Genomic DNA, 15,010 nt, shown 5'->3' with positions numbered 1-15,010 from the left:
AGGTGAAGAGGACGGTACAGCTCGGGCATGGATGCAATAGAGTCACAACCTCAGCATCACTCAGACCCCGGTGCCATCCTGGATTTGCCTCTCACAAGCTACCAGCCTGGAGCAAACCCCTCAGCCTTCCAGACTCCACTGTCCCTGTCTAGAGAATGATACAGCAGGGTTGAGCGTACCTTGGGGTTTAGATGCTACATCACGACCATGGTGCTCAAAGTGTAAGCTAACACCTTGTTCACAACTGAGTGGATACCTGCTGTGGGTACAGATTCTACCTTGACCTCTGCGCTCAATTTGGGTCCTCCTGCCCTGCATATCCGTAGCGCCGCCTCCTGCCTAGGTTCGGTTCCAAGCACTACAATATAACCCGGTGTGGAGGCACACTCCTGTAATCTCAGTAATGAAAGAGTGAAGGCAGGGCGACCAGAAGTTCAAAGCGAGTATCACCTATGTAGCAAGTTCAAGGCCGGCCTAGGCTATGTGAGACCCTGTCTCAATTAACCAACAGAAAAGTGAGGGAGGGAGGAGAAAGGGAAGAGAAGAGAGCAGAGGAGAGGGGAGGGGGGAGAAGAGGGAGAAGAGAAGGGGAGAGGAGAGGATATTCAAACACAGACAAGTGTGGTAGAGGGCAGAGAGTAAGAACAGCCAGAGGCCTCAGAGAAAAGCAGCCCACTGACATCTCTGCTCTTTATTGCAGGATTTTGTTATGGTAGCACACTTAGAAGGGTTCCTATAGCCATGACCCTGAAGGTTGTCTCCAGAGTGACCCAGGGAGAAGTGACAGAAGGAACAGTGTGTGAGAAGCCAGTTGTGTGTGGGACTCAGTCAGCCATGATAAGCTTAATACAAACAGATCACCCAAAGGAAGTTCTTAACTTCCAACCATTACCACCTACCAGGTTAGGACTCAGCCAGGATAAGTTTAATGGAGGCCTAAGTCTCAGTAGTCTACCCTGAAGCAATACCTGGTTGCAGGAAGGACCACAAGCTGAGATTACCCAGGCATGACCCAAGAACAGATCATGCAAAGGAAATTCCTAATGTTCCAACTGTTGTAGATAGGATCACCTGCCAGCACACACTCACCAGGACACCCCTAGACAAATGTCAGCCAGTCAGAGTCCTGAACTTTAGAAATCCCTCACCCCCACCTTTACTACTTTAAAAATCCAACTCTTACTGAGGTCGGGGCTCTCCGATTATTCCAATACGTTGGACACACGGAGAGACCGAGTTTCCAAACTTGTATAAAATAAAGGCTCTTTGCTTTTACATACGGGACTTGGTCTCATTGGATTTTTTTTTTGGGGGGGGCGACTTTGCAGATCTGGGCATAATATTGGGGATCCGGAAAATCAAGTCATGGAGCATCAGAAGGGGAAGGGGTTAATCAGAGGTCCTGGAAATAAGCCTCTAATGTCATGTCTGAAAGATCTAGCCCATTAGCTGTTAGTCTGAGATCTGGGACTACTTCCCCTGAACATAATCATTGTCTACATTGTCACATTTCATCCTTCCGGAAACTGGAAGGAAAGCAGCACTATCATCTACATGAGACTGGGGTACCGAGAGGTTAGGCCCGAGGTCATGAGTGACGGGAGAGGGACTTGAACCATCGTTCTCAATACCTGGTGACCCTGTTCACAGCCACAGTGCAGTCAGTACACAGCCAGACTGGATTCCAGAAAGGTTCCCCTGGTGGCCAACCCAGAAGATTAAATGAGGAGGAAAGCTAACGCCTGGCGACAGGCTTGGAAGCAGGCAGCCTGGTGAGGACAGGGACCGTGCCACAGGACATGACTGCTGGACCCCACAAGACTATGTGGTAAATGTACAGCTGACCGATTCGTAAAGACAGACCCCCAAGCGTACAGCTTATGGGGCACAAGTTTTGCAGAGCTGCAGGAACATTTGGGGTTTTTTTGAAAAGTCACTGTCAAATCTGTAAAAACCTTGTGAAGCCATGATTCTTTCCTTCAGAATGGGATGCATTCCCCAAACACCTCAGTAGGGTGACTTCTGCATGGGTAATTGCTCCATTCCCCCACATATTGAGGCTTTAGAGCGATAACATTCACTCTTTGTTCTAACAGTCAAATTTACATAGAATCAATTCCACAGAATTACCTGCTAACAGACCACATAGAAATCTCTAGAGAAGGCAGGCACTGAGGAAAAGGCAGCATGCCCCACCTTTGCTAACAAACAAATCTGGGCTTCCCCAAAGCTGGTTATCACAAAAGAGATTGGATGAGGAGAATGGGTGAATCCAGGATTCAGGGATGTTTAGTAACTTTATCTAATGGTTTGGAATGTCAGGTACTTCCCCTTGAATGCTGGCTCCTTCCTGGGTCAGGCCACATGTTTCAGAGTACTGCTTTGTCAGGTTCTACCTGCCCCTTTTTGCGATTTTGACATGCACATCATCATTGTCCTTGCCTACGGAATTTTCCAAATATGTAAAAACCAGAAACCTCATGGAGATTGCCCCTTATTCTTCTTCTTCTCCTTGCTGACTCTTCTTCTATTTCTTCCCCTTGCTCTTCTTCTCCTCCTCCTTCTTCTTCTTCTCCGCACCCCTTCACTTTCTCCTCTAGCATGAAAAATAAAGAAGATACAGAGGTAATGTGCTTGAGTTAACTTTTTATCCTCAGATCATTGCCTGCCACAGACATCCAATTCTGAGCCCTGAGAGGGTACTGAGGCTGGCACTCAAGGCCCCTAATACATGATCAAGATTCTGGAGCCCCAATTCAGCTAGAACAAAGATAGCCCTGGAGAGGACGCCACACCTCCGACTGACAGATAGCTGGGTTCCCACCTCTCTCCTGTGATGACAGGAAGGGCAAATAGGGACAAACTGGAGTGGAGATTGGAGTCCTGTGGCAGTCTCATTAGTGGGAAGGAGCCAGGTGTGAGCGCTGAGGGACAGGATGGATGACAGGGACAGCGGGGCCAGGCCGGGAGCCTGCATTCGGTGTGACAGCAGGGACACCTGTGTTCCCTCTCCTGAGGGATGTCACGTCTCGGGGTGAACAAGGTCACCTTCCCAGGAAGCTTCAGGAGACCAAAGGCAGAGTCGTGAGCCAGGAGGGGACCCTGAGTGGAGCAGCCTGGCTCCTACTTAAACAGCCTGGTTTCACATTCCTGTGTCATTGGGCTGCTCGGAGTCTGTGTGTGCTGGAACAGGAGAGGAAGACCGAGGTGTCCCTTGTGTGGTGAGAAAACCTAGCCACAGAGAGGACAGGGCCTGGCCTGAGGTCACACAGCTGGGGTGGGAGGGTGGCCATGGTCTCACCAGCTTTCTTCTCTCTCGCTCCAGACACCCGGAGAAAAAAGGACAGGGACGCCGAATGCAGTCGGTGACAGCAGCCACTCCACCCTCAAGAGACACTGTTCTACAGTGACAACAAAGGTCCCTCCAGCCCGGTCACTATGTTTGTGGCAAGGCCAGCAACACCCCCATCAGTAGTTTGTCACTCAGACTCATGTCCACTGGTCCAGCAGAGGCTCCACCTGTGGATTCTGCTGTAAGGGACCCAAGTAATGATATGGCCACTCCCTAGCTGTCGTTGCAATGGATGGACAGAAAACTCTGGGGGTCTCACAGCTATCAGGGCTCCAGCACAGCAATGACAAGAAGGAAGGTAGCTCTGCATTGGCAAAGACAGGACTACGACCAGCAGCCCTCAGACTCCCTCCAGGATGCCACAGGTCACAAAGCTCAGGTGGGGAGCACAACTGACAGGAAAGAAAGGGATGAGATCCTTCATTGAGACATGGACTCATGAGGTTCCTCCACAGAAGTATTAGGGTCAGTGACACACATGTGGGTATCTGCATGCCTGTGTGTATATGTCACATATAAACAAACATAGAACCCACACATATAGAACCCACACATATAGAACCCTATATGTACAACACATAGAGTACATTACATATCCATATGGACTTTGCATGTGTGTGCTGTCTAATTTAATCTTTACAACAAATGCCTGTAATAGATTATCAGTGATCCATTTCCAACTGGATTTGCAGAGTTGTTTGTCCATCAAGCTGTGCTCTGGACACCAAGGAGGAACTTTACCACAGAGCTGATGACAACTGGTAACAAAATACATGGGGACATGTCAGAGTCATGTACACACCACTGAGAGTCAGCATAGCAAAGGGATCCATAGGCAGAGGGGTGACAGACCGTCTGTGGGGGCCTCTGAGCCGACCTGTGTTGTGGAATAGAGTATTTGTTTAACTATGTAAAGATGTGTTGCATTTGTTTGTGTTGCAGAGTAATTGTTTAACTAATGTAAAGATGTGTTGCATTGGTTTAACTATGTAAAGATGTGTTGCTGTTTCACCTTGCCTGCCTAAGGCACCTGATTGGTATAATAAGAAGCCGAATGGCCAATAGCTAGGCAGGAGAGGGATAGGCGGGGATGACAGGCAGAGAGAAAGGGGAGCCAGACAGACAGACAGACACAGAAGCAGCATGAAAACAGGATGGACAGTACGTAAACGCACCTAGGGGCAGCACAGAGGTTAATAGAAACGGGTTGATTTAATTTTTAAAAAACCTGGCTAGAAACAAGCCTAAGCTAAGACTGAGCACTCATAATTATTAAGTCCCCACGTCATGATTTGGGGGCTCGTGGTCCAAGAAAGCCTGCTACAGTCCTGAGTGGGAGCCTGTGGAACTGAGATGCACAGGCCTATGGGACAGAGAGTGAGGTCCTGGATGGAAGAGCAGACAGGTTCACTGAGAGCCAAAGGTGAGTGTAAGAATTTAAGGAGAAGGGCAGAGAAGAGGTCATAGAAATGGGGAACAGCCATGCCAAGGCCTTGCAGCCCTTAGAGGGACCTTAGTGTTCATCTGGGAGGAAGGTGACTGAGATAGGACTGGGGTGACCTCAGCGGTGTGCTGTTGGTTCCAGAAAGTTCTCCTCATATATCACTCTGTCCCTCAGCAAGTAGGTCCACTTAAACAAGTGACTTCTAATCTGAGCCTCAGTTTCCTCTTCCTCGGGGGTGACAGCTTCACCTTCCACGTGACATTCAATTGAAGACAGGGCTCCGCACACAGTAGGCTCTCAGGACAGGACTCCACTGAGCAAGCTCTCCAGGTCCCAGTGTATGTGTCCTGGCTTTGTCTTCTCACTCCTGCCTAGAAAATGATCCCTTTCAGTCTGGCTCCAGCAGGTGCCAGTCCCTGGCAGTGTTCAACCTGGTGCAGATCAGGAAGCCTAAGGCCTGAGGCTGTCCTAAACAGCAGCCCAGACAGCATCAGGTGAGCGTGCCTGACGTCCTTACTGAGCTCCCTCACTGGTTGGTGGTCTGAGGTGGCTGCTCCCTCACAGGTGGCAGCCTGAAGTGGCCTGGCTGCTCTGAAGAACAGCGCACGTCTGCTAGCAAAACAGTAGAGAGAGCGAGTGAGTGAGTCTGCTGCTAATGCTGTGGACGCGTGGGCCGGGAATCAAGCACTGGTCTGCACACAGCAGAAACACCAGGGGATGTGTTGGGTCAAAAGCATCACCCCAGCTCCCTAACACCGGTTTATACAAAAAGTCCGGTTGTTTGGCTGAGAGCTTCACCCCAGCTCCTGAAATAAGCCATCCCGCCAAACAGTAACCCCTCCCTAGGGAAGGTCGGGACCACTCCCGCAGGCTATTTAAACCATGGGCTATTTAGACCAGAGAACAAACTCGTGGTCTCCAGGTTTTGCGTGGTCCCCCCTTTCTTCTCTTCCCCTCTCCATGCTTCCCCTCTCCAGGAGCATTTGATTAAACATGGGCATCTTTTATTTGGTCTGATTCAGTCTGATTGGAATTATTTGCATCAGCGGAGTGGTTCAGCTTAACAGGATGTTCTCCAGGCCTTGCTGGGGCAGCCAGAGCAGGAGATAAACTATAAAACAGACACTCACCAGTTGTGCTAATTGCGCTCTGAGCCACACTGCCCCCCCCCAGAACCTTGCCCACCTCTGCACAGTTCAGGACAGAAAAGGCTAATTTCCCAACCACAGCCCTGCCCACAGTCTCCCTTTTGACTGCTCAGTGTTCTTGGTCTGTCGACGGATAAATATTTTGAATCCCACTCTTATTATTTTGTGTGGGTGTGCACTTGTGTTTTCTGGTATGTGTACATACCTGCATTTGTAGGTGTGCGTGCTTATGTGTCTTACGGGTCTAGAGCTTGCCCAGTGAGCTAGCCAGCAAGTCCCAGAGAGCTACCTGTCTCCTCCTCCCCAGTGCTTGAGTTGCAAGTGTGCACCACCACGCACAGCAGAATTTACAGAGACCCAGGGAATTAAACTCAGGGCTTCACCCTTGTGTGGCAAACACTTTAAGGTTAAGCCAAACCCAATGCCCTCTAGTGGTCTGTGCGGAAAGCTGCAGGAGAAGCAAACAGCCTGTGGTCCAGACGTGATTGGCAGATTCTTAGCTCACTTGTGGCGCCAATCTAATTTGAGGTGCCCAAATTGCAAAAATCTCTGCAATTTCCTGGATTCCTCACCATTCACCTCCCAGGATAGTCCTGTTATCAGGTTTGGCCGGGCACAGGGTAGGACTGCCAGCCCAAGCAGGAGGTGAGATACAAAAGGTAATTTTTGTTCCTCTTATAAAGAGCACCCACTCATCGGCCATCAGGGCTGTCAGGTGGGGCATGGGGGTCCACAGCTCTAATCCACCCTGACAAGGCATCTTCCCCAATGCATGAGAGTGTGACTAGCAATCTCCACTGGAGAGAAAACGGGCCTCTTCCCACCGTTCCCTGGGACTCTAGCCTGGACGTCGCTGGAGCCTGTGAAGGTTATTTTAAAGTATAAGCCTGTGAGGCCCACACTGCTGTGGACTCCCCTATCTGTCGTCATGCCCACCCTCTGAGCGCCCCTCATACTCATATTTGCTCATGAGTTGAGGGTCAAAGGTTCGGATAAAGAAGAGACAACGCCCCTAACAAATACCTTTATCTGTCGGCCCTTCTTCACAGTGAGTTCCTTGAAGGCAGGACATAGGTGTCAAGACCAGTAGCCAGAAGGGATTTTCTATGTACGTGTTAAAAGCTAAATAAATGAAAGTAAATGAAAAGTGACTAACCGATCTTATTGGTGCACACCTGTAATCCCAACACTCAGGACGTGGAGGTAAGAGTGTGCATTTGAGGCCTTCCTTCGCTAGATGTTCATTTTAAGGCTAGCCTGGGCTACATGAGACCCTGTATCAAAGAACAAAAATTATCAGAAACCCTTACTTCCCAGGTATGGAAACTGAGGCAGACAGAGAAAACAAGTCCACACGTAGTCTGGATTTTGGGATAGACTCTACCAACTACGTAGCGACTAAGCTGACATGTGTTCCAGCTCCCCAGGACAGGCCAGTCGGGCTGCTGCTCTGGCGGAGCCGTTAGCAGTGCCTCTTTTCGGTGTCTGCCTGGACGGTAATTCCAGGGTCACCTCGGAGAGTGGTTTCTGGAAAGGAAAGGTTAAATTAAATATCAGTAGACGCAGGAAGTTCGCTTGGATTTGCCCCGCACAACTGCCAGCATCCTGCATGGTCTCCCCACTTGGCAGACCCACAGGAGATCTAGTTCTCACCCCTCCCAACGCTGCCACCCTGGAACACAGTTCCTCGTCCTGCAGTGACCCCAACCAGAAAATTAGTTTCGATGCTGCGTCATAATTTTAATTTTGCTACTGTTACGAATCATAATGTAAATATCTGATAGGCAGGACACCCGTTACACAACCCCTGTGAAAAGGCCCTTCGACCTCACCCCCTCCCCACATTGAGAATCACTGCAGAGAAGACAGGCACAGCAAAATGGCGACGGAGCAGGCACCTGGTGTGGGCTAGCTCTTCAGACCATTTATCTGAAGTTTGTTCTTTTACTAAACAGGTAGTTTACGCCACCTCTGAACGTTACTGAGTTAACAGGGGGTGCTGGGAGTGGGGCGGGGACTCCACGCAGAATTTTATAACACCACAGAGTAGAAGAGTCTCAGAATAGACGGCTTCTGCTCGGTCAAGCAAGGCAGATGTTTTGATTATGTAAACACAAGTCCTAAGCTCAGTGTGGGGGTGGCTGGAGCCGGGGAGAGAAGCACAGCCACAGGGAGTGATGGATAAAATTGAACAGGAAATAAAAGCCACAGGAAGCAGCAATCAGGAGCCCCCACCCCCAAGCCTGAAGAAATCGCTGGGCTTCTTGGCTGGTCTGCTGAGCATTTCACGGTGGGTGAGTTTGAAACTCCAACTGGTTTACAGGGCATTAAAGGAGAGGGCAGTGACAGAAGCTGGAGGCCTTGGGGCAGTCCGGCTGAAGCTTCTGAGGCCCGAGTGTTCAGAGACCACTTCTGGGCCTGCAGTCTGTTCCCCGCTTCTCACTCCCTGCCTGCGCTGCCACGTGACCTTGCCGGGCACAGAGCGCTGGAACAGCCAGGTTCCTCACTTGCTGGTTGTGGACTTGGCCACAAAACCTGCTTTAACCAACGCAAGGCGGGTAGAGAAGAGACAGTGGCTGTTCCAAACTGAGGCTTGGGGCAGCAAAGGAGCCTTGGGAACCAGAAAGGGTTGAAAAAAGCCAAGCAAGAAGAAACTGAGAATCATACAAGCAAGGGGGCTAGGAGTCAAAATCATGATGGGGAAAATCACAGACAGCTGACCGGAGCTAGTGGGAACTAACAGACTCCAGACTGACAGCTGGGACACCTGCACCAGACCCAACTATGGCCTCTGAATGTGGGTGACAGTTATGTGGCTTGATCTGTTGGTGGGGCCCTGGCAATTGGAGCAGGGCCAGAGAGTGTTGTTCAGAGCCAAGCAACAGGAAGCTGAGAAGCCTAGGTATCAGCTATGAGTGAACACCTGAGCCCACCGTCAAGCCGTCAAGCCGAGCACGGGGGCAGCCGGAGGCCTGGAATGCCGCATCACAGTGTGTTCTACCGTCTCTGCTGTGATGCCACCAAGATCCTGACAGCTGTGCAGAGGCTAAAGCCACAGCCCATAGAGGCTGAGTCAGGGCTCACAGCCTGGTCAGGTGCTTCTTTAAAAAAGAAAAAGAAAAAAAAACAGCAAGAACATTCTCTGCAAATTATTAACAGAACCCAAAATTTCAAAATGTCCAGAGTACAATCCAAAACTGTTCAGTATGCAAGAACCAGGAAATGTCAACAACATGTGATGGCACAGACAACAGAAGCATGGAAACTGTCAAAAAAAATTTAAGGTTCCAAGAGATAAAGGCAACTGTTCCTAAAACAAACGGAGACGTAGAAACTCTTGACAAAGCAGCACATGCCGTTAACAAAGAACCAAACGGAAGCTTGAGAACAGAACTTTAGAAAAAATACTGAGATTTAAATTTTCACCACATAGACTCAGTAAAGAACAGCACACAACAGAGGGATGAGTCAGAGAGCTTGGAGATAAATATAAATTATCCAATCTGAACAAGAGAAGAAAAATAATACACAGAGCCTCAGGAGACTGTGGGGCAGGGCTGTAGAGTCCAGCGTTGGGCCTGCAGAGATGGCAGAGTTAAAGGCGCTTGCTGGTCTCGCAGAAGGCCAGAGTCCAGTTCCCAGCACCCAGATGGCGACTCTACAGCTACCTGTAACTCCAGATCTGATGTCCCATTCTGACCTCCATGGGCACCCCGCATGCACACACACGTGTACACATTCACACATAGAAACATAAAAATGAAATAAAATAATACCCATTTTAATTTGTTTGTTTTGTTTTTCGAGACAGAGTTTCTCTGTGTAACAGTCTTGCCTGTCCTGGAATTCACTCTGTAGACCAGGCTGACCTCGAACTCACAGAGATGCACCTGCCTCTGCCTCCCGAGTGCTGGGATTAAAAGCATGCACTACCACCAACCGGCTTCTTTTTAACCCTTTTTTTAAAAAGTCTCACAATGCCCCACTTGTGGTGGTGCATGTCTGCAATTTCCCCTCAGGACACTGGTACCAGAGGTTTGGTAGTTAATGAGTTCAAACCCAGCCTAGGACTCAGACCTTGTCTCAAACAAACCAGAAGAACAAGCCTTGTATTTGTGCTTTGAAGACTCGGGAAATTAACAGGCTGATGCAAAAGCTTGTTTGAAGATATTAAAACTCCCCAAATTTGAGGAAAGACTTTATTTTAGGGATTAAAGAGCCTAAGCAACCCCAAACCAAATTAGCACAAAGAAAATCATTCCTGGGCATTATCGTAATCAAAGATGTAGAGATCAAACATAAAGAAACATCTTTAAAACAGCACTAGTGAAGAATAGCGTGTTCCATTCCACGGGGAAATGGCACAATGATAGTGAAATTCTCACCAGAACCCAGAGAGTCCGAAGACAGTGGAAATTTTTTTTTAAGGCATCGAAAGAAAATAACTGTGGGCACAGGATGCTACGTCTAGAATAATATGTTCCTGAAGGGTGAAGAGCATTCTTCAGGAAGGAAGGCAGAATAAACACAATCTCAGAAGGAGGATTTCTGAGGGAGCTTGTCGCAGACCTCCTCAAAGTAAGTGCCGGAGGGAACTCCGCAGCGAGAAGGGAAGCGGCAGCAATGAGAAGCTCAGACCCGCAGAGATTCTGTTTCTCATCACTATGATGAAATACTTGAGGCAAGGTGACTTCATGAACAAAATAGGTATGTCCAGCTCCCAGTTTTAGAAGTTGAAAGTTCAAAGAGCGCGGTAGAGGCTCTGGTAAAGGTCCCACCACCGCAGCTGACAATTCATGGAAGATGGTGATATCAAGAACGTGTGACGGCAGAAACCATAGGGCCAAATGAGAAGCCAGAGGGTGATCCGGGGTCAGAGGTCAGCTTTATCTATGGGAGAACTTACTCTAGACGACGAGTATTACCTGCCCAACAAATGCCCCCAATAACCTAAGGACTCACTCCTGTAGACTGTGCCTCTTGAAGATCCCGTCATCAGCTGGTCATAACAGCCATGCCTGTAAGCCCAGCATTCATGAAGCTGAGGCAGGAGGACTGCACAATCAAGTACAGCCTGGGCTACAAGGTGAGCGCCTTCCCCACAACAAAAATCCCTTGACCCCCTTATACTGCCAAGGAGACCAACACACCCACCTTTGGGTGACACTCAAACATTTCCAAACCACAACAGGAAAGAAGAAAGACAGATCGACAGTGGTGTGAAATGCATGAGCATTTTAAATAGAGACATGAGTTGAAAATAAAAGTTACATTATCAAGCAGATTGTCGATGTTCATGTTTATAAATCATATGACAGTCCCACAGAGGAGGGAGGAAAAGTACCCACGGGCCTGTAAAGCTTTAGAGTTTGAATCAAGGAACAAAATACTGATTTTAAAGAGGCTGTTGATAGCCTAAATATGTACTACTCAGAATAAACCCTTCCTTTTCTCCTTGCCTTCTGCCAGACATTTTGTCACACTGATGAGAAAATTAACTAATCCAATAGTCTTAAATCCGGCTGTATCAATTATTCAATTAAGTGCGAGAAGCCTAAACACACTATTCAAAAGACAGACTTGGTTGGAGCGGTGGCTCAGTGGTTAAGAGCGCTTGCTCTTCCAGAGGACCCCTGTTCAATTCCCAGCTCAGCCATGGTGGCTCATAGTCATCTGTAACTCTAGTTCCAGGGTATTCAACACTCTCTTCTGATCTCCATGGACACCAGGCATGCACAGACACACATGTAGACAAAACACTTACACCAGTAAGCTAATAAAATAAAGATAACTAAATTTAAATAAAAAGACTACATTATATTTTCTAAAAAATAGAAATAAAAGAGCCCCGGGGTGTGGTGGTGCACGTCTTTAATCCCAGCACTTGGGTGGTAGAGACTGAAGGATCTCTGTAGATTCAAGGCCAGCCTGGTCTATACAGTGAGTTCCAGGATAGCCAGAACTATGTAGAGAGACCTTGTCTGAAAAGATAGATAGATAGATAGATAGATAGATAGATAGATAGATAGATAGGAGCCAATTATATGGTATCCATAAGAAGTGTAGTTTTTTTATAATGATATGTTAAAGTTCTTTATTTGGTAAAAAGATATACCATACACATAATAATCAACAGAAAGTCTGGGACCAGGCTTAGTGGCCATGCTTTCAATCCTAATACTTAGGACACAGAGACAAGAGAATCTCTGTGAGTTTGAAGCCAGCCAGGGCTACATATTGAAACCCTGGTCAAATTGAGAGAGAGAGAGAGAGAGAGAGAGAGAGAGAGAGAGAGAGAGAGAGAGAGAGAGAGGAAAGATATAGCCAGGAAAATGTCAGAAAAATGAAAGACACCAGAGAGTAAAAAAAAAAGTACCAACACAGTGATGAAAGGACTGGTTTATGAGAAGACAGGCAGTTGTGGGTGTGGGGCTAACACAGGGCTTCAGAGTAGATGAGACAACTTTACAGAACTGTAGGGAAAATCAACAACTCAGGATGAGAGACTTCAGAGCTCCTGCCTCTGTAATTGACAGAGGAAGGAAATCAGATTATCAAAAATGAACCTTCTCCACCACCCACACAACCTATCACTGTGAAGAGTCGCACTCCATTCAACAACAGCTGGAAATGCACTTTAAATGCACACAGAACATATGTCAGAAGAGACTTATCCTGGGTCACAGAACAAAGCGGTAAACTTAACAGAAATCATGCAGAACATGTCCTTTGACCATCATAGAACTTGACTATGAATTAGTCACTCAGAGATATGTAGATAGACTGAGGGGACGGGTAGGCGGGTGAGAGTCCTAGCTAAGTAAGCGTGGGAACCTGAGTTCAGATCCTCCACATCAACATTTAAAGCGAGCGTGGCTACACGCGTCTGTGAACCTGGTACCAATGGGGGCAGAGATAGCAGGTTCTCTGGGCTTGTCAGTTACTGGGTTTGTCCTGGTTTCAGTGAGAAACCTAGCCCAAGGAAATGAAGCCTCTGGCCTTTGGGGGTGTGAAAGTGTGCACTGCACATATATGTGTGCATACACCATACACAAACACACACACACACTCCAATAAACACAAGAAGCTAGAGAGATGGCTCAGCAGTTAAGAGCATTACTGTTTTTAGAGAGGCCTCAGTTGTGGTTCCCAGCATCTACATGACAACTAACAACAGTGATTCCAGTTACGTGGGATCTGACTTCATGTTCTGACCTCCACAGGCACTGTACACACATGATGGACAAACACACACTCAGGAACACACACATACGCATAGAATGAAATAAATGGTTTTTAAAAATAAAAACAAAAAAGAAGAACCCATGAGACAGCTCAGCAAGCATCGTGATTCAAATGAGAACAGTCCCCACAGGCTCATGTAGCTTGATTCATGGTCCGCAGTTAGTGAAACTGTTTGGGAAGGCTTAGGAGGTCTGACCTTGATGGAGGAGGTGTGTCACTGGGGCAGGCTTTGATGATTAAGAAGCTCATTCCAGGCCCAGTCTCTCTCTCTCTCTCTCTCTCTCTCTCTCTCTCTCTCTCTCTCTCTCTCTCTCTCTCCCTGAAACTTGAGGATCAGATGTGACCTCTGTCACATCTGAAGATGTAGCCCTGTCTCAGCTGCTTCTCCAGCCGATGCCTGTCTGCCTTCCCACCATGATGATCATGAACTAACCCAATGAAACTGTAAACAAATTATTTATTTTCTTCTAAATTAAATTAAATGTTTTCTTCTAAAAAAAAAAAGCTGCCTTGGTTGTGTTGTCTCTTCACAGCAATAGAACACTAACTAAGGCAGATGTTGGTACCAGGAGTGGGGTTTTGCTATAACAAGCCTGACCATGCTGCTTGTTGAAAAATATGGGAAACCTGGGGACTTTGGACTAGAAAAATGGATAAATGCTTTAAGCAGGGCTTAATGGGCCATCCTAATAGAAGCCTGGATGACAGTAATTCTGAAAGCAATGTGGACTGGCTCGAAAGGAAGAATATTAGAGACTCTTCTTGAGATATTTTGGCAAGGAATGTGGTTGCATTCTGCCCTTGTCCTAAAAATCTACCTGGGGCTAAATAGAAGAATTTCTAATTAATGTTGTTAGCAGAGGAGATTTCAGGACAGCCTGGTATTGACTGTGTCGTGTGGTTTTTGGTGAACACTTTTATGCAAATCTACAATGAAGAAGAGCAAGTAGGGCAAAGAGAAATACAAAATGTACTATTTGAGGACAAAAGAGCACCAGGAAATGGAATGTTGGAGCCAAGTCTTGTGGGCAAGGAGATGAGAAATTTAAAGAAAAGCTAATGTTAAATGGAATGGAGAGAGTAGTACCCTGGGTTGGAGAGATGACTCAACAGTTAAGAGCTCTAACTGCTCCTCCAGAGGACCCAGGTTCAATTCCCAACCCCCACAGGGTGGTTTACAGCTGTGTGTAACTCCAGTTCCGGGGAACCCAACACCCATGGTAAAACACCAATACAGTAAGTATAAAAATAAAGAAAAAGATTTGTTTAAGAGAGATAAAGAGATAAAGAGAGAGAGGAGAAGGCAGAATTTACAGTTTGTCCTACTGGGTTTTGGTCATGCTTTGGGTTCAATATTTCCTTAGTATGCTTTCTTTTCTCGCTTTGGGAGTGGTCATGCATGTTCTGTGCCATTGTGTATTGAAGCATATGATTGGCTTTTTTTTATTTCATAGAGGGTTACAGTTAAGAGGTTGCCTTGAGTCTCAGAAGAGACTTTGGGCTTTTAAAACAGTGTTGAGACTGTCAAAGACTATGGGGACTTCTGAAGTTCGACTAAATACATTTTACGTTATGATACGGCTACAGGCCCACGGAGGCCAGGGAGTAGAACGTGGTGGTTTGAATGAGAATGTTTGGATGTTTTGTCCCCAGTTAGTGGAACTATTTGGGAAGGATTAGGACATGTGGCCTTGTTGTAGTAAGTGTGTTACTGAGAGTGAGTTTTGAAATTTAAAAAGTTCACACCAGGCCCAGTCTCTCTCTGTTTGCAACTATAGATCAGATGTGAGCTCTCAGCTACCTTTTCAACACCTGACTTCC

Source organism: Myodes glareolus, chromosome 3, assembly GCF_982192425.1.
Source record: "Myodes glareolus chromosome 3, mMyoGla1.1, whole genome shotgun sequence".
In the NCBI taxonomy this organism is placed as follows: Eukaryota; Metazoa; Chordata; class Mammalia; order Rodentia; family Cricetidae; genus Myodes; species Myodes glareolus.
Note: the sequence above shows the minus strand (reverse complement) of the source record.